Source organism: Salvia miltiorrhiza, chromosome 4, assembly GCF_028751815.1.
Source record: "Salvia miltiorrhiza cultivar Shanhuang (shh) chromosome 4, IMPLAD_Smil_shh, whole genome shotgun sequence".
Lineage (NCBI taxonomy): Eukaryota > Viridiplantae > Streptophyta > Magnoliopsida > Lamiales > Lamiaceae > Salvia > Salvia miltiorrhiza.
The window spans coordinates 23233121-23258981 of record NC_080390.1 but is presented as its reverse complement, the minus strand read 5'-3'; the positions used below and the strand labels follow the sequence as shown (position 1 = coordinate 23258981).

The 25861-nt window shown below is 37.8% G+C and overlaps 1 long non-coding RNA gene across 1 annotated transcript; it reads right to left on the bottom strand.

Annotated features, from left to right (window-relative positions):
* Positions 1-23036: 23036 nt before the first annotated feature.
* Positions 23037-25573, bottom strand: LOC131019464 (uncharacterized). Its single transcript, XR_009100264.1, has 3 exons — positions 25378-25573; positions 23891-23966; positions 23037-23297 (listed from the first exon to the last, which is right to left on the bottom strand). It is a non-coding gene; the product is annotated as an uncharacterized LOC131019464 (long non-coding RNA).
* Positions 25574-25861: the final 288 nt, after the last annotated feature.

The following is a 25861-nucleotide window of genomic DNA, read 5'->3' as shown; positions in this document are numbered from 1 at the left end:
ACTATCAAAAGATAGATCAGTCAGACTGATATCATACGCAGCGGAAATTACACTTAGTTTCGCAATAGCCTCGGTTGAGCACGTTGTTGGTCTTAGGTTTCTCTTTGCAGTTAGTCAGTATTCAGTTTATCAATTGAAACAACACAAGTAAGAATGTAAAACTGAAAGCTGTAAACAACACAGACACTTTTACGTGGTTCGGAAAAACCCTTTCCTACATCCACGGTTGGTTGATCAGACCAACAATCCACTCCGCAAGTGCTTAACAGGTGCACTGCAAACCAAACCGTGTGCTTGCCGGGTGCACACAACCGTACCACTGAAGAAAACCCTTCTTCAGTACCCACGCTTCACTCGCGTCGGATTTCTCTTGCTTAGCACAACCCGCGCTAAGACTCTCAGAGACAGAAAACCCTTCTGACCTCCGAATCACTCAAAACACTCAAATCTTTCTTTTGGAAAGGAGGTTTGAACGAGTGCCAACTATACTGCAAAGAACAAGTTCTTTGTAGCAAGTTTGACCTTGGCTTCTGGGTAAACAAAGGTTTGCCTAAGGTCTAAGATAATGTATGTAATCAGCAGTGACTGATTTTGGCTTTGGAATTCTCTTCTTCGATTCAAGCTTTGGGGAGATTAAGCTTAAGGCTGAGTAGTAATTTCGGCAGAGCTTCAGCTTATGTCGTTGAATCGGTGAAGATTGAAGTTGATCCTCGAGCGCTATTTGTAGGAGAACTCTTGAATAGATCCGTTGGCGTAGAACGTCCTCAAGATTTTTTCCGTTGGAGAGCAATTCGAATTTGGGCTGAGGCTTCAATCTTCGAAGTTCCTTGTCTGGTGGAAACGGCTCTCTTGAAGGACAGGAGATGTGACGTCTCTGATAAAGTAACCACCAAATAGGAATGACCTCTGCAGAGATAAGATCCTGAGATCTCTGCATTTAATGCGGCTGTACTATAGTGAGTACGTGGCTTCCTTTGAACGTTGGAAGATCAGTCCGAGGAAGACTGATCAACTGATACTTGACTTTAGTATCAGTCTGTGGCACGCATTAAGTAATCAGTTCCAAACTGATTCTTCAACTGATACTTCAGTTGGTATCTTCAGTCTTCAGTCTTTAGTCCTTCGTCCTTCAGTCTTCAGTCCTTCAGTCTTCCGAACCGCATACTAAACTAGAAACGAACTCTAACACTTGAGTTCAAAAACTGTTCTAGTCTATTACAATTAAGACCTATGAATTTTGGTATCATCAAAACAAGGACTAGGATATTCCACAAGGTTCCCAACATTTCATTTTCTTCACAATCATCATCTTCGAAAATAGGTGGTATCACCTAACTTTCGCAAATTAGTATAGTAACTTTTTATCCAACCATGGCTATTGTAGAGGCAAGTTTTGCTAATGCGTCAGCTTGTTTATTATCTTTTCTTGGAACATGCTCAAGTTCTATATCTCCCAATCGTCCTATGAGTTTTTGGGCATATTTGACATATGGGAGCAAATCAAGCTTCTTGACTTCATATACTCTAAGTATTTTATTCACCATCAATTTGGAATCTCCATATACCTTCAAGTGTAGCCGTTTTGCATCCATTGTAATTTCCAAACCGAGGATGAGCGCTTCATACTCCGCTACATTGTTTGAATAATTTTCGGTCAAAGGGAAATAATATGGCAATACTTGTCTTTCCGGTGACACAAACACAATTCTTGCACCAGCTCTCTCTTTACGAGATGCTCAATCGAAGTACATTGTCCAAGGTTGGGAGATTTCAATTGCAAGTACATCTTGATCTGGAAGATCGTCAGTTAATTTCCATTCGGCGGGGATTGAATGATCTGCCCAAAAGTCAGCCATCACTTGCCCCTTTACTGTCTTTTGAGGGATATAGATAATATCAAATTGTTGCGGCTAGAGATACCATCGTTCAAGTCTATTAGATAAAACTGGTTTCAATATAACATACTTCGAAGGGTTTGCCTTGGAGATGAGTTGCATCGTATGAGCTTGTAAGTAGTGCTTAAGTTTTTGGAAGGAAAATATCAAAGGCAAACATAACTTCTCAATTGGCGAATAGTTCAACTCATTTGGCATCATCATCCGACTTAGGTAGTACAAAGCATATTCTTTCCCGCTTTCATTGTCTTGTGCGAGTACTGCACCCATTGAACATTCTTGAGCAGCAATATACATGATTAAAGGACGACCAGATACGGGTGTGGCCAAGACAAAAGGTTTCATCAAATTAGAGATGGCCATCCAAACCGGAACCGTGAACCGGACCGAACCGCACGGTTCAGGAATCGGAACCGTTAGAGACGGTTCCAATCGGGAACCGAAACCGGTTCAATACGGTTCGGTTACGGTTCTATTTTTCAGAACCGCCGGTTCCCGGTTCCAAACCGGAACCGTGGAACCGTGAACCGTGAACCGTGCGATTTTGAAGGGATTCTTCGATGGGCTATATTAGAGCTGTATAATTTGGGCCTAAGTTCTTAGGCCCGTATTTGAAAAGGCACAGTAGCCCTTCTAGAGTTGAAATCAAATAGCAGTATTCAAATTTTAGAAAGTATAATTATTTTTACTTTATTTTACTTTTAAAAGTTAAAACTCATAACTTTTAATTGTTGATATTCAGTGATTCCACATTATTTGGGTAGTGCCACTTTTTCTCTTTATGCTTTCTTTAATTTGTTTTTCTTTTCACGTGTATATGTTTAATGATTTACATATATACGAAATTTATCAATAAATTGAATTACAAAAGTTTAAAATATATAAAAATAAATATTATTGTATACTGAGTTAATATAAAATTATCCGAGCACCTTGACCCCAAACATAAATAATATAATCTGAGCACCTTGAGTTAATAAAAATAAATATTATTGTATACTGAGTTTATCAATATTTATTTTTTCTTTGCTTTTCCAAGTACCTTGACCCCAAACATTTAATTTATTTCCTAAAAGGGTGGTGATTCTTGGGTGATAGTAGAGGTGGCCATCCGAACCGGAACCGTGAACCGGACCGAACCGCACAGTTTAGGAACCGGAACCGTTAGAGACGGTTCCGAACCGGGAACCGAAATCGGCTCAATACGGTTCGGTTACGGTTCTATTTTTCGGAACCGCCGGTTCCCGATTCCGAATCAGAACCGAAATCGTGGAACCGTGGAATCGTGAACCGCTGTACTTGAACCGTGAACCGTGCGAGTTTGAAGGGATTCTTTGATGGGCTATATTAGAGCTGTATAATTTGGGCCTAAGTTCTCAGGCCCGTATTTGAAAAGGCACAGTAGCCCTTCTAGAGTTGAAATCAAATAACAGTATTCAAATTTTAGAAAGTATAATTAATTTTACTTTATTTTACTTTTAAAAGTTAATACTCATAACTTTTAATTGTTGATATTCAGTGATTCCACATTATTTGGGTAGCGTCACTTTTTCTCTTTCTGCTTTCTTTAATTTGTCTTTCTTTTCACGTGTATATGTTTAATGATTTACATATATATGAAATTTATCAATAAATTGAATTACAAAAGTTTAAAATATATAAAAATAAATATTATTGTATACTGAGTTAATACAAAATTATCCGAGCACCTTGACCCCAAACATAAATAATATAATCTGAGCACCTTGAGTTAATAAAAATAAATATTATTGTATACTGAGTTTATCAATATTTATTTTTTGTTTGCTTTTCCAAGCACCTTGACCCCAAACATTTAATTTATTTCCTAAAAGGGTGGTGATTCTTGGGTGATAGCAGAAGCAAAGCAGAGTATTAAAAATATTTTAGTGTATAGGTGAGGTGCTCAACTTGAGCTGTTCTCTCTTTCTCTCTCACTAAATTTGAAAAAATATGTATAGGTGCAAGCTGTAAAAGCATGTAGCGTATGAATGTATAGGTCCAGTGCCTCCAAAGTCTTGAGAAGCGTGCCTTGTCATTGATAGCTTTGCAGGCTAAGGGGGAGCGTCTGCTACTCTGCTTGCAGTGAATTTGAATTTCAAATTCACCTCAAATTCATCTCAAATTCACCATAACATCTTCCTATAAATACACCCTTAATTCCCTTCATTTTCCTCACACCAATTATCATCTCTTCACTCTTTCTCTGCAATTCTCTCTACAAAAACTCTCTCTATATTACTCCCTTGCTCTCTATATTACTCTCTGCATTCTTTTTCTCTCCATATTACTCACTTGCTCTCTACAAATAATCTCTTTACTACTCTCTCTGCACTCTCTCTACTACTCTTCTTCCTTCTTTCATTTATCATCCTCACTACAAAAATGGCTGCTTCCGGTTCCGGCTCTGGTCGTATTGGTGGAAAGGGAAAAACACTCGTTGACTACACTGCTACCATTGGAAATAAACCCCGTGCCCCTTGTCGTGTTATTCGAGATCTCGACGAAGCAACCTATCTTGGGAGTGAGGATCCTACTTCTCAATTCCAAAGGGTGCCCAATCGCCGTGAACGGGAAGAAATAGAGGAGGAACAAATCCGTGCTGATGCGGAAATGGCGGAGCGCCCTGCTCAACAACAATCTGATGAAGAAATTCCATCCACATACCAAACTGAACAAGCCGATGCCGATGCCATCGATTTGGAGGACGAGATGGATGTTGGAAATTGGTTGTGAGTAACCAATGTTTGATAATTTTCGAGTACCGAAAACATTTAATTTAGCAGAATTAAATGGCACAGGATCGATCTACGTTCCGAGTAGATGATCATAGTATATTTATTTACTCAAAACCGATTTCGGTGAGTGAGAAATAATTATTTAAAGTTGGGTACTTGAAATATGGAGTTGTGGAAAGAGATAAGCATTAAAAAGATGTTAATGCCTATGCCACATTATTTTGTGGATGATAATTAAGACATTATATAAGTTATTGCATCAGTGCATGTAATAAAAGAGATGTGCACAAGTAATGGGTTGCAAAGCCCACACACGCGCGCCGCTGCCGCTCGCTCGGCCCCGATCCCCGACCTTAGCCGTGAACTTGGATCTTGGCAATTGGTTCTTGGGTTGGTCTTTGGGCCTACCCTTAGCTCCCAAAGGACCAACGATTTCTCGGTCTAAAGAACGAGGCCCAATCGTTTGGGCCTACACGTGCACAAGGGGCTCGACCCGACGGGAGGACCCGTTGGTCTCCCAACTAGAACCTTCCACACCTCCATAACTCCCGTCATTATTGGACAGGAGGGAGTTACAACGTAACTGCCGTCATTATTGGATGGGTGGGGGTCACTTGGTAACTGCCGTCATTATTAGACGGGATCCTCCATAAGTGGACTGTGCCTATAAATAGGACTGTCACTCCATGCATCCAAACACACAGAAATCTGCATTCTAGGATCCACATACTCTCTGCACTCATATAGTCCAGAAGCACTGTTCTCGCCTCGTTTAAGTTCGCTGGAGCTCGTTGGTCTGCGGTGCTGCTACCTACGAGACGAAGCCGTTTTATCTTTGGGGACGACACGCCAAACCGAGAGCACTATCGGGGCGTATCTCATCTTGCGAAAAGAGGATCCTCCTCGACTCGGCTGTATTACTGGTTTCGTTACTATTGTAATTTTAATACAGTTTCTTTTGTAATCTCATCTCCTACTTTTCTGTTTCATTGTAACTACGCCCGCAAGCTTGTATTCCAACAATCGCAAGACGAGATAAAGCTTGCAACGTGGGAGCTTTTGACTTATAATTGAACTTAAGAATTTCGTAACCTAAATACGTTTGCTGGAGATGTCGACCGGTCCTACAAACTCCACCAAGGCTGCCAACACCGTCGCCGCTGCCTCTGCCACAGCCGCTTCAACCGTGGCGTCTGCCACCACTGTTGCTGCTACCTCCACCTTTAATGGTGGTCATTTTGGTGGTCCAACACCACTTCCTTTCATGTTTGGTGCTAAGCAAACAACTCTTGGAGAAGAAAGTTCCACGCAATGAACGGTTGGCCAAACTCCGTTTGGGTCAACGTTTGGTTCCACTTCAAGTGTTTCCATTGGGTCCATGCTTGTACACACCGTTGGAGCCTTCGGGTCCAACATGATGGGCTATGGTAACATAGCGGGATCGGTGCCAACGCTGCCCCCGAGGGCGAATGCAATGGCCGAAAAGCTACCTAAGTTTGGTGGGTCACACTTCAAAATGTGACAGCACAAGATGATGTTTTACATCAGACTTTGGGCCTGGTCGATTTCCTGTGGAAAGACGAGCTTCTTGTGCCGGCGGAAACCGAGACCAATTTTTTGGTGTATGTTGGTTATGACGATTGGCGCTATGGCGACTACCTTTGTAAACATTTCATTTTGGAAGGTTTAGAGGATAGTCTATATCATATATACGCCAATGTAAAGACCTCCAAACCACATTGGGAGGCACTAGAGAATAAGTATCGTAGTGATGATGTAGCAGCTAAGTTATTAGACTTTAAGATGGTCGATGGTAGATCAATCATGGATCAAGTGCAAGAGTTCCAACTCATTTTGCACGAGTTGGGGTCCGACGGGATGAATATGCCCGAAGCTTTCACCATGGCGGCTGTCATCGAAAAGCTCCCGTCGAGCTGGGCTGACTTCAAGAGCTACCTCATGCACAAACGAGAGGAGATGACTTTTGAAGATCTCATTGTCAAGCTGCGCCTTGAATTTGACGTGAGGGAACGTATGAACAAGGTCAAAAACCCAACTCAAACTAAAGGCAACTTGTTGGAGAAAGGTGGTCCCTTCAACAACAAGCGTGCTCGCCCAAATGCCAAGGACAAGGGCAAAGCGAAGATGAAGGATTGCTACAACTGTGGTAAACCGGATCACTGGGCAAAGGATTGCTACAAGCTCAAAAAGAAGAAGGCGAAGCAAGACGCCATTATCATTGAGTAGAAGTCGATCAAGACAACTTGGCGGCTTAGACTAGAGTTTGAGTCCAAGTTGTTGTAATCGTTGTTTAGATAGCACTTTGGTAGAGCATAACCAATGAGCTTATCTAACTTAATAATAAATAAGAATGAGTTTATTTTCTTATTTGTTTGAGTGTTGTGATTTATGGCATTGTAGACATGTGAATCCAAATGCTATAAAAAGATTAGTAAATATGGATTTACTAAAAATAAACGAATTTAACACTCAAAACAAATGTCAAGTTTGTGTTGAAGCAAAAATGACGAAGTCTCCATTTCATTCTGTTGAAAGGAGCACTAAACCTTTAGAACTAATCCACACCGACGTGTGTGATCTAAAGTTTGTGCAAACTCGAGGTAGTAAAAAGTACTTTATCACTTTTATTGATGACTGCACAAGGTATTGCTATCTTTATCTTCTAAGAAGTAAAGATGAGGCTATTGAAGCTTTCAAGAACTTCAAAACAAAAGCCGAGAATCAACTTGGTAGTCGAATTGGGATGATTCGAAGCGATAGAGGAGGAGAATAGGTTGCTCCGTTTGAGAAATTATGCAACGCTAGTGGTATAATACATCAAACAACTGCCCCATATTCACCTCAATCTATTGGTGTTGTTGAACGCAAGAATCGAACTCTTAAGGAGATGATGAATGCCATGTTGATTAGTTCTGGGTTACCCCAAAACATGTGGGGGGAGGCTGTTATACCAGCCAACTATATCCTCAATAAAATACCACTCAAGGGAAGGGATGTCACTCCCTATTAGTTGTGGAAAGGTAGAAAGCCCTCATACAAATACATTAAAGTGTGGGGTGTTTAGCCAAGGTGCAAGTGCCTCCACCCAAACAAGTAACAATTGGTCCTAAAACAATCGATTGTATTTTTGTTGGGTACGCACTAAACAGCAATGCACATTGATTTTTGGTTCACAAGTCAGACATTCCAACAATGACTGTGGGAATGACAATTGAATCAAATAACGTTGTTTACTTTGAGAATATCTTTCCTTGTAAAGACAAGGAAAAGGAAGAAGCTAGTACAAGTAGCAGTACTAGAGAAGAAGCTACTAGTTCTGATCCTGTTGAGACAGTGCCCGAATCGCGAAAGCGACCGGGCTCAGACCTTGAAGTGTCAGAACCAAGACGTAGTAAGAGAGGCATGATAACCAAGGATTTTGGTCCAGAATATATTGCCTTCATGCTAGATGAAGAACCTTCGTCTATCAAAGTGGCGTTCCCTAGACCAGACGGACTACTCTGGAGGGAAGCAGTCCAGAGTGAAATTGATTCAATCATGCAAAACCACACTTGGGTGTTGGTTGATTTACCTGAAAGTTACAAACCTTTAGGATGCAAATGGATCCTAAAAAGAAAATATAAAGCTGATGGATCAATAGACAAGTATAAAGCGCGTTTAGTCGTTAAAGGATTTAAGCAGCGTGAGGGGTACGATTTTTTCGATACCTATTCACCAGTGACGAGGATTACATCCATTCGAGCGCTTCTCGCGATTGCTGCTCTGCACAATCTTGAGATTCATCAAATGGATGTTAAAACTGCGTTCTTAAACGGTGATCTGGAAGAAGAAGTCTATATGGAGCAACCTGAAGGGTTTGTAGTACCTGGACAAGAGAAAAATGTATGCAAACTAGTAAAGTCTCTTTATGGATTAAAACAAGCGCCACTGCAATGACACTTGAAATTTGACAATGTCATATTGTCAAATGGCTTCAAAATCAACGAATGTGACAAATGTGTCTACATCAAAAGTACCAATAACGGGTACGTTATGGTCTGCCTCTATGTAGACGACATGTTGATTATGGGAAGCAACAATCGTATTATTATTGATACGAAGAACATGTTAAAAAGGAATTTTGACATGAAAGACATGGGGTTAGCTGACGTGATCCTTGGAATGAAAATTCTCAGGACCACTGATGGAATAATTTTGACACAATTTCATTACATTGAGAAAGTGCTCAAAAGGTTTAATGCATTTGATAAATCGCCTGTAAAAACTCCATTGGAACTCAATGTTCACATGAAGAAGAACATAGGTGAACCTATTGCACAGGAAGAATATGCAAGGATCATTGGGTGTCTTATGTATATTACAAATTGCACTCGACCTGATCTTGCATGCCCGGTGAACAAATTGAGTCGTTGTACAAGTAATCCAAGTAGAGAACATTGGAAAACACTTGAGAGAGTTTTGAGATACTTAAAGTATACTCTAAACTTTGGAATACACTACACGAGATATCCCCCGGTACTTGAAGGGTACTGTGATGCTAACTGGATATCCGACGTGAAAGACTCGTTATCAACGAGTGGTTACGTGTTCACTATAGGGGGAGGAGCAATCTCGTGGAGATCTACAAAACAGACATGTATTGCTAGATCCACCATGGAATCAGAATTCATCGCTTTAGACAAAGCAGGTGAAGAAGCCGAGTGGCTACGAAACTTTCTGGAAGATATTCCATGTTAGTCAAAACCTGTGCTGCCTGTTATGATAAATTGCGATAACCAAGCAGCTATTGGGAGTGCGAAAAGTGGGTTGTATAATGGTAAATCTAGACACATACGTCGACGACATAATACCATATGACATTTGATCGAAAGTGGAGTTATCTCAATTAACTATTTAAAGTCAATGGATAATCTGGTCGATCCGCTCACTAAAGCTTTGAATCGAGATCAAATGTATAAATTGCTAGAGGGAATGGGTGTCAAATCCACAAAATAAGGATGATTATTGTGGTAACCCAACCATGATGACTGGAGATCCTAAGAACGTGGTTCAATGGGAAAACTAAGCTATAAGATTCTAAGTAGAACACTCAACTACTTGCATTCCCTAGAGAGCAACTGAGTGTTAAAGCCTGCTTAGTGATAAGGTTAAGTCTTTGAGTTTTAATGATTTCTAAACACCTCGGGGAGGTTGAGTATAGTAGGATACTCGGGAAAGAATCACCCATATAAGTGAGATGTGAGGGCCGCATCGACCTAACACTTATGAATCTAAAGAGCTGTCCAAGGCCCGCAAAGGATAAAAATGTGAGAACAAAATGAGGTTGAGGCGTTAGTGTGTTAATACTGTTGTCTCGGTATACACGAAGGAGAAATGGTTCAAAGACATCAAGTTCTACCAATTCACCAGTATATCCGATAGTATTAACTAAGGATGGTTCAAGGCCGCAAACCACCTATTCTAATGCACTAAGGTCTCTTGAGAATAGAGCTTGTGTCTGCATATGCATTTTGGCTATTTCCACTAATGTGGGGGATTGTTGGAAATTGGTTGTGAGTAACCAATGTTTGATAATTTTCGAGTACCGAAAACATTTAATTTAGCAGAATTAAATGGCATAGGATCGATCTACGTTCCGAGTAGATGATCGTAGTATATTTATTTACTCAAAACCAATTTCCGGTGAGTGAGAAATAATTATTTAAAGTTGGGTACTTGAAATATGGAGTTGTGGAAATAGATAAGTGAAAAGCCCACACGTGCGCGCCGCTGCCGCTCGCTCGGCCCCGATCCCCGACCTCGGCCGTGAACTTGGATCTTGGCAATTGGTTCTTGGGTTGGTCTTTGGGCCTACCCTTAGCTCCCAAAGGACCAACGATTTCTCGGTCCAAAGAACGAGGCCCAATCGTTTGGGCCTACACGTGCACAAGGGGCTCGACCCGACGGGAGGACCCGTTGGTCTCCCAACTAGAAGCTTCCACACCTCCATAACTCCCGTCATTATTGGACGGGAGGGAGTTACAACGTAACTGCCGTTATTACTACCGTCATTATTGGACGGGAGAGAGTTACAACGTAACTACCGTCATTATTGGACGGGTGGGGGTTACTTGGTAACTGCCGTCATTATTAGACGGGATCCTCCATAAGTGGACTGTGCCTATAAATATGACTGTCACTCCATGCATCCAAACACACAGAAATCTGCATTCTAGCATCCACATACTCTCTGCACTCATATAGTCCAGAAGTACTGTTCTCGCCTCGTTTAAGTTCGCTGGAGCTCGTTGGTCTGCGGTGCTGCTACCAAGGAGACGAAGCCGTTTTATCTTTGGGGACGACACGCCAAACCGAGAGCACTACCGGGGCGTATCTCGTCTTGCAGAAAGAGGATCCTCCTCGACTCGGCTGTATTACTGGTTTCGTTACTATTGTAATTTCAATACAGTTTCTTTTGTAATCTCATCTCCTACTTTTCTGTTTCATTGTAACTACGCCCGCAAGCTTGTATTCCAACAATGGACGAGATGGGACCGCTCCGACCTAAACGATCGACAACGAGCAAGAAGAAACGAGCTCCGCGGTGCAACGTCTTCACGGTGTACTTCAAAAAAGTACAAGTGAAAGACCCTAGAACCGGCAAAACTGTCACGAAGGCCGTGTGCAACCTTTGTGGCAAATCTTATGTTTTCAACGCGGGGAATGGTTATGGCACCTACAACAAGCATATAAAAAAGGTGCATCCTCCCACCAAAAGCAAAGGTAAACAAACGCAACTCACCTCTACCCTCGGCGAGCAAGGTGCGCCCGAAATCTCTCTTTATAAGTTTAACGATATTGTTGCTAGGGAAGTTATGGCTAGATTTGTTAGTACCGAATCTCTTGCTTTTCGATTTGCCGATAGCATGAATTTTGAAAATGCCATAAAATTAGCATATAATCCCTTAGCTAAAAGAATCCCACGTACAACTATGACTAGAACCATAGTTAAATTAGCTAGAAGATATAAAATTCAATTGCGTAATATTTTGACTACTTTACCACATAGAGTTTCTGTGTGCTCCGATATTTGGACATGTGCATTTAAACATAATTCTTACATGGGTATGATTGTTCATTGGGTCGATTTGCAATAGAATTTGAACAAACGTGTTATTGCTTTCAAAAAATTCAATTGTGCTCATACCGCTGAAAATATTGCTCTTATTATCTTGAAAATTTTGCAACAATTCAAGATTACTGAAAAAATATTTTCAATTGGTTTTGACAATGCAAGCGCCAATACCGCTAGTGTGCCTTCTTTAATTTGTGCATGTAATCCTTCGCTACAAGGTAAGTATTTTCATACTCGTTGCATTGCTCATATCTTAAATTTGTGTGTTCAAGATGGCCTTAAGGCTTTGGATAAATCAATAAAACCAACTAGGCAAGCTGTTGAAATGTTACGTGATAAGCAAAAATTACATAGGTCATGGCTTAAATTTTGTAAAGCTCAAACTAAACGTAGCAAGTGTTTTAACATAGACGTGTGCACTAGGTGGAATTCAACATATGATATGTTGAATTCAACATACGAATTTAAGGATTTATTAGTAAAATTTTTTACAAGTGAAGTGAGCTCTATGATTTTATTGCCATCTTATTGGGATGATTGTTATGATCTTGTGCAATTACTTAAAGTTTTTGAGGCCCTACTAAAGATTTATCGGGTGTTTATTATCCTACTTGCTCACGTGTTCTTGTTCATTGTACAGTGATTATGGCTCAATTAAGTGTTTGTAGTAGTAAACAAAAGTTACAAAGATCCATTACTTTCATGGTTTTGAAATGGTTAAAATATTTCAAATATATTCCTAACGTTTTTTTAATTGCAAAATGTTTAGACCCGTCTTTCAAATACGAAGGTGTTTGTGGCCTTTTAGAAATTTATTATCAAATTTTTCGAGATATAACCTATAGCGAGGGTGTTACTTATGATGCTTTGGATATGCCGAACTTTACGGAAATCAAAACTAGTCTTTATTGTGATTTACAAATTCTTTTTCAAGATTTTACTTCAAAATATGGTCCAAATATTTCTCGAAAACAAACTGTTAGGAGTACCGGGTCTTCCTCTTATGGATTTGACACTAGTACTCAAGCGGGTCAAATGCTTCAAAAAAAATTCGCCAACAAAGGTCATAGTAGTAGTCAAACACAATTTTTCGAATTAGAAGAATACCTTAGGGAGCCAAAGGGAGGAGAATTGCTTAATGCAGGGCCAAATGACGTGGACGTGTTGAATTGGTGGTCAATTAAGCAAGGCCAATACCCCATCCTTTCAATCATGGCGAAAGAAGTCTTCTCTGTCCCCGCATCAACTGTAGCAGTCGAGCAAGCTTTTAGCGAAACGGGATACATGCTCGATGAACAAAGATCCCAAATGGCACCGCATAATCTTGAAGCCCAACTATTTCTCAAAGATCATACATTAGCCAAAGCAAGAGAGCAAGAAAATAAATGGGAAGATTTGTTCGTAGAGTACCCCATATCCACAACCGAAGGGGACACCACCGATGCGAGCGAGTCATCTCAATGCACCGAAGGTGAAGACTTTGACGATGACTTCGACTTCGACATGTAGAAGTCTTCATGATTATGCGGTGTCACCAAAGGTAAGACGAAGGTAAGAGAACTACGTGGACTTTGATTCCTTCGGGATACGTAGGCAACTTAATTATAACTTAAATGTTATAATTAAGCTAAAGTCCTATTTCCTTTATTTATTTTTCCCCCCAAATTACAAGTTGTAAATTAAGAGTTGTAATTTTATTTTAGCATCCAAAAGTTGTAATTTGTAAATTATACTAATAAGAGTTGTTATGTGCAACTTTGTAACTTAAATTATATTTGTAAGAATTGTAATTTATAAGTTCAATATTCAAATAAAGTTATTATGCAATTTATAAGAATATTTGTAAGAATTGCAACTTTTATTTTATATTTGTAAGAATTGCAATTGCAATTTTTAAGTTAAATATACTTGCTAGAATATTTGTAAGAATATATATTTGTAAGAATATATTCTTTGTAAGAATATATAAGTTAATTATATAAGAATATAAGTTCATTATATAAGTTAAGAATATATAAGAATATATATAAGAATATATAAGAATATATTCTTTGTAAGAATATATAAGTTAATTATTTTATATTTGTAAGAATATTTGTAAGAATTGCAATTTATAAGTTAAATTATATTTGTAAGAATTGCAACTTTTATTTTATTTAATTAAAGCATATTTCATTTAATTAAAGCATATTTTATTTGAATACAATTAAAAAAAAATTCACGGTTCGGAACCGGAACCGGAACCGCCGGTTCACGGTTCGGAACCGGAACCGTGGAAGTTCTAAATCGGTTCGGTTCCGGTTCCCGTGTTCGGAACCGTGGAACCGCCGGTTCCGGTTCGGTTCGAACCGGGAACCGGACCGTGGCCACCTCTACATCAAATACACTTTGATGATCTTGAAAGCATTGCTGCACGACTTATTTCACTCAAAAGGTATGCATTTCTTCATGATTTGACTGAATGGTTGACAACGCCCGGTTAGGTTTGAGATGAACCTTACTTTCCTTGAAGACATTTCAGGTAGTGGATATTTCGAGGTTCAGGCATCTCAATATTGCATCGACATTTTCTTGCTCAATCTCTATGCCCTGGTGGTAGACGATGAACCCAAAGATTTTTTCAAACTTCACCCAAAATGCACACTTTAAGATTCATTTTGAGTTGATACTTTCTCAATCGTTCAAAAACCATTCTCAAATCTTGCAAATGGTCGCCTTGTATTCTCGACTTCACCACCACATCATCCACATAACACTCAATATTTTTATGAAGTATATCATCAAATATTTTTTGCATGGCTCTTAGGCATGTGGCACCGACAATTTCAATTCAAACTGCGTTACTTTGTAGCAATAAATTGCTTTAGGAGTGCATAATGCCGTTAACTCTTGATCTTCTGGCGGCATGCGAATTTTGTTATAGCCTGACGTTCCATTCATAAAAAATAGTGCCACATGTCATGTGGTTGCATCAATCATTAACTCAAAAATCGTTAGTGGAAAATCGTCTTTAGGACATGCTTCATTCAAGTCTCTAAAGTCAACACATACTCGAATTTGCTTATTCTTCTTTCTTATTGTGACAATGCTAGATATCCATGTTGGATACTTGACTTCTCTAATAAATCTAACATCAATGAATTTATTCACTTCAGCTTCAATTAATGGAACCAACTCGGGTCGAAATCGACGTTGAGTTTGCTTGACGGGGACATGAATCCCTTTTGACAGTCAAATGATGTACAAACTATCTTTGGATTTAATCCTGACATTTCCTTGTGTGACCATGCGAATATGTCTTTAAACTCCTTAAGTAATTCGACATATGCACCTTCTTCATCCTTTGTCAATAATGCACTAATGAAGGTGGGTCGTGGGTCATTGATGGTACCCAGGTTGATTTCTTTTAGCTCATCGATCGTGGACTTGACACATTCTTCAAACTATTGAGGAGCTATCTCAAGATTCTCAACATCTTCTTCTTCCATGGTCACTTCTTCACTTAGGGTGATACGATTTGACAAGGCAACCTCTACACTTCTTTGCTCGGAGTCTTCAAATACTATGCATATCTTTATCGTTCCATCTCTTCATCTTAGATGGATTATTTTTTCACATCTTTCACCCTGATGTTCCATTTCCAACTAGACGATAAATTTCTTGGTGCAATTGGCTTCGATCCACATAAAGAGTTTGACAAAGAGTGACATTGGTGATATAGTTTGAGGAAACCACAGTTTCCCTATCTTCATCATTTTCGGGAATCTTTGTATCAGAAAAAGCCATACTTTTTTTGATATTCTTCATCTTCGACTGTCTTTGTAAGGATAACAATCTTTATCCTGGATTTCAATTCTCTTCCACATGAGACCGACAATGTGGTGCATCTTTTCATACGAGGAGGAATGGAACTTGCCATTTTTTTTTTGTCATTTGAAATTCATCATTCTCTGTTGATAAAACTTGCTTCATCTTCTTACCTTTCCCTAGCCTTTTGAAGATCGATGTTCGCAGAGTCTCTTCATAACGAAGCCTTTTGAAGGCAGATACTCGTTGAATCTTTCTCTTATTGGGAAGACTTTCTGTTGACATTCTGTTGACAATACTTTTGCCTCGAAAATATGGTGTGTAGTCACCCTTTTGATGGCAATACGAACAGGGTTTTGGGGAATGAACCCCAATATTCCTGTCTTGGTATTTTGACCTACATGACCATCCTTCTTCAATATCATTTGGCTAGTGTTAGCATCATGTTTAATCTCACTTGTGAACTTTGTAGGAGATTCTGGCTTGTGACCTTTCTGTAGGTCATATCCAGCTTTAACAATGAGCTCATATGCTTTTGGACCGATATAGTTAGTAATTTCGCGGTTGAAGAGTTCTCTATGCTCAATTGCATTGCTTTTCTTTGCCCGAACAAATCCTTCAAGTGGTGGAGACATTGGCTTTCCAATATCAATCTTTGTTAAAGGCATGGTAAGTCGTCCCAAAGATTTGGTGATTCTGGCTTGTTCTCATAACTATCTTCCGACTTTTTCAAACTCAATTTGGACGTCATTCACAACTTTTGATTTTTTCATATAGTACTTTGCATCGGCCAAGTATGATTTAACTTCTGTAAAGGGTTCATGATCACCAATTATTTTCTTCACTATGCTGTCTCGACAGTACTTGAACCATTGATGCCATGTTGAAGGGATTACGCCGTTTTTGTGCAACCATGGTCGACCAAGGAGCATGTTGTAAGACGTCTTGGCATCAATTACTTGGAATAATGTGGTTGAGTTCATATCTTCAATTAGTAAATCCAACCTTATGGTGCCAATGGCTCTTTGTCCTTCGTGGTTAAATCCTTGAATCATCAACCGGCTACTTGAAATCTCACTCACTTGAATTCTGAACTTATTAAGTGTTCTTAAGGGCAAGATATTGACCGCATACCCTCCATTGACGAGTATCATGTTTACCTTTTGCTCATAAGTGTAACAACTCACAAATAATGGCCTATTGTGAGGTTCGGACCCAAGTTCCAAATCTTCATCGAAAAATGTTATTGTAAAGACATTTTCTTATCGACAATATTTGACTCATCTTGATCTTCTACTTGGTACACTGAGTCATGCAAGACTTTAACATATTCCACCATATTGTTGGACTCAACAAGGACGAGATTTGTGGTGGTAAGTGGTATATTCCCTTGTCGATCTAGTTGCATGACTTTATCCTTGAATATGAAGCAATCATATATGGAATGTCCAACCAATCGATGGTATTTGCAGTACTTTGGATCATCGATTTGTCTAGCTTCTTTTGGTCACTTCATTTCTAGCAATTCAATAAGTCATTCTCTAAGTAGATAATCAAATATCCCAGAGACGTCAAAATCTAAGAAATGATATTGTTTTTGCTGCATTTCTTTCAAAGCAAGCTTTCCTTGCCCCATGTCTTGAGGAGTTTTCTTCTTATGGCTCTTGTTGTCACCATTTCTCAAGAATTTGACAAATGTTGCTTTCACTGTCATTGATTCTTTCTTCGGTGTCTTGTCAAAAAAATATGGCTATTTTCTTGAATTCTTGTTTATCTTTAAATCTACGAGATTCTTGGAGTGGTGGCCCTTCAATTCCGTTTGTCGTTATACTCAATTCCATGTCGTGAGCTCTAGTGGCTAGTTCTTTAAATTTTCTGGGCTGAATTCCTCACAAGATGTATTGTAAGCCCCAATGCATCCCTTGAATACACATTACAATAGATAATCGATCCTTGCAGTTAAGGCAAATGTTTCTCCACCTATTGATGTAGTCAATCACTAGCTCTTCTTTGAAATGACAAGAACTTTTGAGTTCCACTACGTTGATAGTTCTTCTAGTGCTATAAACACGGTTGAGGAATTCATGCTCCAACTGTTCCCAACTATCGATCGAATTCAATTCTAAGCATTTTCCCTTGAGTGAGCGAACAAACTGTTTGACCAAATGATCTCCATAGGTGCTAGCATTATTGCACGTTTAACAAAATAAGTCACATGGTGTCTAGGATTGCCCTTTCCATCGAACTGTTGAAATTTAGGAGGTTGATAGCCAAAAGGCATCTTTAAGTGATCAATCCTTTGAGTATAAGTCTTAGAGTATATCAGGGATGACTTGGATCTACCACTAGCCTTCATTGTTCATTCGATAAAATTCCTTGAGTTGGTTGATATGAATGAAACCATCGGAAGAGACTTTGATGTTCTTATGAGGTGTCTTTTCTTCATGGTGCATCTCAAATGACTCTGAATTATCGCTCTATTCATCTTTTTATTATTCACTCAACTTTCTTTTCCTTTTTCTAGGATGAGCTCTAAAATTTTAGCGTCATGCTCCATTATATGCTTGTTCATATTTTTAAGTAGCTTAGCTATGCTAGCAACTTCTTCCTCTAGAGTAGAAACATTTGTCACCATGACGGGAGCTTCAGAAGAGTTGCTTGTGGTTGAATGATCTTCCATTGCGAAAGCAGACTTGGAAATCTTTTCCAATTGCCTAGCTTTGCTTCGCGTGATAACACCAATATTTTTCAAAGTAACGTCTAGGGCAACACTTGGAGCTTTGTTATCCATTTGAATTTGCTTGAGTTGTCTTTGGTGAAGAGTAGAGATGAGTGGTAGAGAGGTCCCACCGAGCGTGCCAAAATTTGTAAACACAAATTTTAATTGTATTCAATTTAATGAAATACAAAAAATGTGTACAAATCCAAAATATATGGATTGAGATGTATTTGTGTGCGGGTTGCGATTCTCTATTTGATCATCTGATTATCCTCTTCAAAAGTTTCTTAAAAATCTTTGGAGGGAAGTACACCTTTTTAATCTCCATGGATTTGTATTTGATTTTAAAACTTGAATTTGGATTTGATGACGTCAATCCAGAGAGCTTTCAACTTATTTCTGAATTAAACATTGCCTTTGATGAATTTGATGAAGAACACGTTGACTTCCTTGTAGAATGTCTTGGTTGTTGGAGATGACTTCGTAGTAGTAAATTATTTATGCAATGTTTGAGCTCATCAAATGATTTGTGTGTCTCCTTATGAGCTTCCTACATCACATATTTATTGTTGTAGAAAAATATAATTAAGGAAGTTTAGGGTTGGGCTTCTAGACGTGAGCCTGTAAATATTGGGCCTACGGCTGAGGTGGCATGATCTTATTGGATCATCTCAATTTACTTCTTTTATATAGATTCTAACATATGGCAGCTTTTGATTGGCCAATAAATCCACATATTTAAATATTAATTATATATCTATTTAATCTTGGAATTATATTTAATTTAATTTTAAAATATAAATAAAGTATATAATTTAATATTTAATTTATAATACTCGATTATTTGTGTGACGCCCGGGGACGAAGTGTGGAGTGATCGCCGGTGCAAAGAGGCACAGACAATGATCGGCTCCGATTATGACTTCCAAGCGAGGGGCGCAGGGATGAACCGGAACACACCCGAGCGAGAGGGATTCTGAGAATATGCAGGTATGAGACTGCATATTCGAGGAGATCTTAAAAGATTTGATTGAGCCACTCATACCAACATGATGCATCTTAATTTTTGGTGCCCATGTGGAAGAAACTCCAAGATTAAGCGTGCTTGGCTTGGAGCAATTCCAAGATGGGTGACCCCCTAGGAAGTTTCTTGGGAGCGTGTGAGTGAGGACAAAGCACACTAGAAAAGACTCGTGTTGGTTTGTGGGGACAGTCGTCATGTCTGGAGTCGGGCTGTTATAATTTAATTACGCTGCCACCACTTAGTAACATATTGTGCTTGTAGACCACCTTGTCAGCATTGGTGAATTATGTGGTACAGAAACCCATGCACTAAAAGTCGATCCAAAAATATAAATTTTACTCAATTTTTGAACCCTTGACCTGTGATTGAAAGCCATAGACCCAGAAAAGCAAATGGGCCGGATAAAGAAAACTATAAATCTAAAAACAATAACTCTAGATCATAATTACAGAAAAACCCAAAACCATTACCATCAAGAATACTATAATACCATAATATAATGTACTAATTGTTCGAGAGATCATGTTACTATAGTACCAAGGATAGTAAGCATAAGTTATGGTACTATCAATAAGACAATCATAATACCATATGTACCAAAACAATGACGACCAAGATACGATACTCATACCGATCTCATTTGATTTGGTGTGGAGACAAAACACCTTTGCACTTGGGATGGTTAGTTATAAGATGCACAGCCGAAGTTCTACTCTGAACTTCTCGAACTCTCTGCTATGATCACTTTGAAGCGTTTGAGAATGATTTACTTATCTCTTTCCAGCTTGAGGCATAACTTCTTGAATTTTTCGAAAGTCTCTGACTTCTTAGACTTGAGTGGGTCTGCTTCCCCATTTGACAAACTTCGCAGACATCTTCGACGTTAATTACCAAGTTGGATAATCCCCTAATAGCCTCACTCAGGATATACTTCTTCATGTTCACTACTCACTAGAATAGTATGTCCTATTCAAAGGTGCTAGGTCCGTGTAAGATTGGAGTTCACTTTGAGACATGTAGCTTTAAGTGTCACTTGTAAGACATGTGTTTACGTTTATTGGAGTCGGTTAGAAAATTTATTGTTATCGTTGAAAATTGTAGCACTTTGTTGTCGTCTTGAGTATTCGAACCACAAAAATCTAAACATTTATTTAAATCGATGGATATTTAATGGTTCAATTCGATTTTACTCCCCCCTATTTTATCTCTTTTCGAGTATGGGCAAAGTACCCAAGAGAAACGACTAATTATATATCCAAATAGGAACTTTTTAGTTATTGAGCTTAACTAATACATAGGGAACTTAATAATAATAACCTAAACTCCCACCAAATACTAAGCTCCGAATATAATAATACTTCATTCATCTCCAAAGAGTATATTTAGGGGGTGTATTCGTTCAGGATTTTAATAGATTTCTGCAGACTTTTAAAATTTGGGTGTATTCGTTCAAGACTTTTAAAAGTCTATGAAAATCTAGAGGTATTCGTTCAAGACTTTTAAAATTCTATAAAAATTCAGAGGTATTCGTTTCAGAGTTTTAAAAATCTATGAAAATCTAGAGGTATTTAAAAATCTATGAATTTTAAAATTGGACTGATTTTCATTGATTGCATTCAAAAATTACACATGAACAAATCCGACCTCAGACCACGAGATTTCGGAAATCTTCAAATTCCAGCACCGGCTGGGTTCCAGCGGCCGCGGCTCGAAGAAGCCAGCGGTCGCTGGAACCTAGCGATCGCTGGGAGCTACAATATTCATTACTATACGAAAAAAATTAGGTTTCATTACTATACTCATTTTAATGAACTTACTGTAATATTTTTATGAACATATATTATTATTTTTTGAATAGACTCTTTTTTGTGACATATGGAATATAATTTCATTGAAAACTGTTCCAAATTCTACATATGCATTAATAAATTAATAAAGATTCTATTATTATACGAATTAGTGTTTTTCCTTATTTGTACATTGAAATTATCACACAACCACTTAAATATTTACTTTTTAGTGCAATAGAATCAATGATAGTAATAGGAATTGTGAACGTCACTTGCTCTTATGAAGCTAGCGATCGCTGGAACCCAGTGATCGCTGGGAGCTGTTCCAGCGCTCAATTAACTCCAACGAGGGCTGGGATGGTCGATTTCAAATCCGTAAAAATCAAGTCAAATTCTTGTTAAAATCCCTACAAAATCCGTTCAAAATCTGTTTAGAATTCCAAAATATATGAAGAATCTGTGTGAAATCTGTAGATTTGGATTTTAAAAATCTATTAAAATCCTGAACGAATACACCCCCCTAGTTTGTTGAGTACAAATTTAATAAATGTTAGATGAGTGTCTTGTGAGTGGAAAAATAAATTTATTTATATTGTACAGTAATGATAAAAAATAAAAGGTTAATGATACGATTATGTTTAGAAATAGATTTTGCATATTCTTGTAGAATAAATAAAAAAGAAAATAAGCATATTTTTATAGAACAAAAAGAGTATATGTATTAGTACTTCTAGTTTCTACCGTAAACAAACAAAATCCTTAATAGACTGTTTCACGAGAACAGATTTTGTGACAATCATGTGCTGTATATAATAGATTATTAATTAATTAATGTAAATGAAATTAATCAAGTTTAAACTTCTATATTCACCTACCACCATACTATTTTTTTATACAACTATTCGGTGCTCACGATGATCTTCTTTATAATAGGATTAAGCCTTAACCTATGTGCATACTTAGAATTGTTTCATTTCAATAATTTACAATATATAATCTTCATCATTTATTAATTAATTAACTATTACATTCCATATAAAGATTCATTAATCTTAATAAATATAATTAATAATAAATGTATATATATATATATATAATATTAACTTACATATAATCTAAATTAATAAATTTTATTATTTATTTTACCTCGATAAAAATTAATCTTAATAAATATAATTAATAATAAATATATGTAATAATAATAATAATATTTACTTACATATAATCTAAATTAATAAATTTTATTATTTATTTTATCTCGATAAAAAATAGATTTACATGGCTGACAAGAAAAAATTATAATTTATATACAATAAATGATTTTAATTGAATGTTAGTGATTAGATGTATATTTGTTATTAATTTTATATTTCTCATAAGCGTATATGTTATATGTATATGTTGCAATATATTATACTGTATGAATTTATATATATATATATATATATATATATATATATATATGTATAATATTTATCTTCTTAATTTTCAATAAAATCAATTTTAAATTAAGTTTGAATTGAGACATGCACGTGTATGTAAATTATAAACGGGTTCGGTCATTGATTTACATGTTTGAATAATAAGGCACAAATTCTATAACCTGATTACTTTAAAACAAAATCTTATTTTATGTCTATCAAAATAATTAAAATTTATTTTTATTTTTTATAAAATATATCCATACATTTTATTTGTATAGGGAAGAAAAATATATTTTTCATATATAAAAACTTTATTTGTTTTAGTTTTGTCAATAATAATAATAATAATGTCACACCCCAATTCTTGAAGGAATAAACTATAACTGGGGTACGACTAAAATCATATAAATGAACAAGGGAAGAACCTTGTGAAATTCAGATAATAGAATAAAATGTTGGGCAATGCCCTTTGAATGAAGAAAGATAGAAATCAAGTGATACTAATCAATCAACAACATTCAAAGCCTTAGGATCACAAGTTCGGTTTCATGCTTCCGATAACCAACGTTAAATAACATAGAGCTAGAAGTTGAGAGTTTAAGCTCGATAAAAACATAATTCAGAATTTAACATAAAAGTCTTAAGTTGGAGAAACAAAAGACAAATAAATGCTAGTGCAATAGCGGAAGACAAAATACGGAGTTGAACCCTAGCCTCAGCTCTGCCCCGTCATCACCAGCCATTAACCTGAAAACATTTGAAAGAAATTTTGGGCTAAGTACTAATGTACTTAGTGGGCTGCAACTTTTAAAGTATTTCATAATCTGAAGAACAGTTTATCCAATCTTACTGACATGACATAGAAGGTTTTAAAGAGAAATAACTTCTATGCATGTTAAAACATTTTCATATATATATACTTAATTATTTTGCGCGCGTTTGCACACTCCATTCTGTTACTCGCTGTGATCCCGGACCTCTAGCCACCGACGGATCTCTGTCTCCCGCTGACTTGAACTGAGGGCGTAACCCAGCCAAGTATAATAAACCTCGGAAATTAATCCAGACAGGCCTATCATTTCTATGCTCCGGAACACATCCCGTCAAGCACCCTTATAACGCCTCTGGTTAGTGCCCGATGGAGATCAACCCACCGAGTCAGCTAACAAGTGTACACAATTCTCAAACAACGTGTTAGGTCATAAGAGAACCTCAATTGATTAACTGTACGAGCCTTAAACATGGTAGAGTGCACAAAAATATTTTATTGGATAAACAGTTTATATTACACGAATATTTAAGCTCAATAGCTAAATCATACATTTGAAAAATAAGCCCACCTGTATAGGCAAAGCCTGTCGTTTAACCTTATCTCTGAATCGGAATAGCAGTGCTAGTCCTCCTGATGCTCAAAGCCTACAAGAAATCTATTCTCAATAGGTCTCCTTGAATTCTAATCTTAAATCATGGTATAGTGCTTAATATTCTATGATTCACTTAGCCGGGTTTTCAAAATTCAATGAATAAATAATTGAAAATATTTTTCTTGAGTTAAGAACACCAACAATATTCTTACTCATCTTTCTTTAATAATTGGAATTATAAATAAAACCAATTAGATCATAAATATTTCTATTGCAAAATATAATGCAAATCATATCATGCTTAGCATATAATAAGTAATTTACTTAAAATATGCACATAATAATAATATAATATTATTATGAAAACTAGTCTTTGAAAATAATTAATCAAACTAATTAATAGTTCAATTAATTATAATAGGGTAGCCCAATTAATTAATTAAATTAATCAAGACAGCCCAAAGTTTAAAATAATAACTGACCCAAATGATATTTAAAATAAGATCCAGCTGAATTAAACTAATCAGCCCAACTGATAAATAAAATAAAGGCCCAATTGTTAATAAAATAAAAACCGGCCCAACTGATAATAAAATTTCGCAGCCCAAAACTTAATTAAACCCCGGCCCAACACCCAAGCCCACTCCCCAACCAAGCCCAACCCCAAAGCCCAACCCTCACCCTAGCCCAACACCTCCATCCTCTTATCTCCCTCATCAGCCGCACACACACACTATCACATATCTCAACCTCTCTCTCCCAAGGCTCTGTCCCCCTCTCTCTCTCGCGGTTCACGCCACCACCCCCTTCTCCCTCATCCTCACTCATCAAACCGGCGAGGCAGCCGCTCCTCCTTCCGGCGAGGCAGCCGCTTCTCTCTCCTGGAACTCCGGCGTCCGCTTGGACTTCCCCCCCCCCTTCACTCAAACTGGCTGACAACGGCAGCAAATGAGACGGGCTGCCGCCGTGCCTTGCCATCTCCCTCGAGTCTCTCTCTCTCCTCGGCCCGACAGCAGCGGGGAGAGCCGCCGTGCCGTAGCTCCTCCTCTCACAGACAGCGTGCCAGCAGCAGGGGAGCCACCGCCGCCGACCACAGTCGTCTCTCCTCGACAACGGTGAAGACCACCGCCGCCGCCTGAGTTTTCCCGACTCAAGCTCTCCAAGCACTCAGATTCGACAGCAACAAATAAAGTTCAAGACTTCTTTCTTTTCTTTGAAAACAGAAATCCATGTACAAATGAATAGATCGTGTATAACGAAATGAAATCTGTACAATTAGATTTTGTTCGAAAACCTTGGCTTAATTCACATGAGTATGAGTGATGTATATACGTATATGTGTACATGAATGTTGGTGTTCTTTTGGTCTGTTGCTCATTACAGAATTGATAAGGGTGATGAATTGAAATTCATGATGCTAACCGTGAATAAGAAAAAAAATGGGTAGAGGTTAGCGGCCTGACCTGCTGTTGAATGAATCGAGCTATGTTGCTGCTCACTTGAATTTTTTGCTGTGGAGAAAAGAAGTATGAAAATTCTGGATATTGAGAATGCCAACTGAAATTGGCTTGAACGTGCTTAAGAATTGAAATTTGACAGCCTGCCTGGAAAGTGAAATTTGGGGCTGGTAGGGTGGCTGGAAAGAGTGTAGACAGCCTGCTAAATTTGGGGCTGGAAAGAGTGTAGACAGCTTGCCTTTAGGCATGGCTTAAAGCTTAAAGCTTAAAGCTGATTTTGGGGGTTGTTTAAAAAGATAAGGTATGGTGTAGGGTGTAGTGTTGATTGGACTAATAAAATCCCTCAGGATAAAATATCGGGATTGTAATAATACTTCAGGGTTTGCTAAATAAATAGCTCGTGAAAATACTTGAATGCTAAATTAAATAAGTATGCAATGCATATAAATTCAATAACTAAATTTACAAATATTTTTGTAAATCATTTTTG